An 829-nucleotide genomic window follows, 5' to 3' on the forward strand; every position below is an offset into this window, starting at 1 on the left:
TAAGGGGGTTTTGTACCTATCGAGATATTAGGAGCTTCATCAACACCTGTGGAAGTAGTTCAAGCACCAAATCAGTTACCAGTGCTCGATACCAAAGCCGTGCCATGGAATTATCAACAAGCTGTGATGGAATGTCGAGAAAAGGACACGATCACTGACAAGATTAAGACATCAGGAATGACAAGGTCTGGAAGATGCTATTCCCCAGAAGAGCTAGCTAGATTGGGGCAAGCTAAGGAAACCAATGTACCTCCCAAAAGGGTCGTGACAGAATTCGAAACAGAAGAATTTTTTAGGAAGATTAAGGCCAGTGAGTACTCAGTTGTGGATCAGTTGAAAAAGACCAATGCCCAAATTCCTATTCTCTCTTTGCTTTTGAGTTCGGATGTGCACAGAAATGCACTCTTGAAGATTTTGAATGAAGCATATGTTCCAAGTGAAACAACTAGTGAGGCGTTAGCTGGGATGATCGAACGCGTGCTTGACAGTCATCGAATCAGTTTCGATAATGAAGAACTGCCGCCAGAAGGATGCATGCATAACAAAGCGCTGTATATAATTGTCAAGTGTCGTAACATGTTTGTGGCTAAAGTGTTGATTGATGGGGGTTCTGGACTTAACATCTGTCCATTAACAAGTCTGAAGAAGATCGGATATAATGTTAGTGAGCTCAAGACAAGTGATGTGAATATTCGAGCATTTGATGGGGCTCAAAGGCGCCCTATTGGAGAAATAGAGTTGAAAGTGTTGATTGGTCCTGTCGAATTCATTATGGATTTTCAAGTACTGGATATTTCCACGACATACAACATGCTGTTAGGAAGACCGT

The sequence above is a fragment of the Lycium barbarum genome, chromosome 5 (genome assembly GCF_019175385.1).
Source record: "Lycium barbarum isolate Lr01 chromosome 5, ASM1917538v2, whole genome shotgun sequence".
Classification (NCBI taxonomy): domain Eukaryota; kingdom Viridiplantae; phylum Streptophyta; class Magnoliopsida; order Solanales; family Solanaceae; genus Lycium; species Lycium barbarum.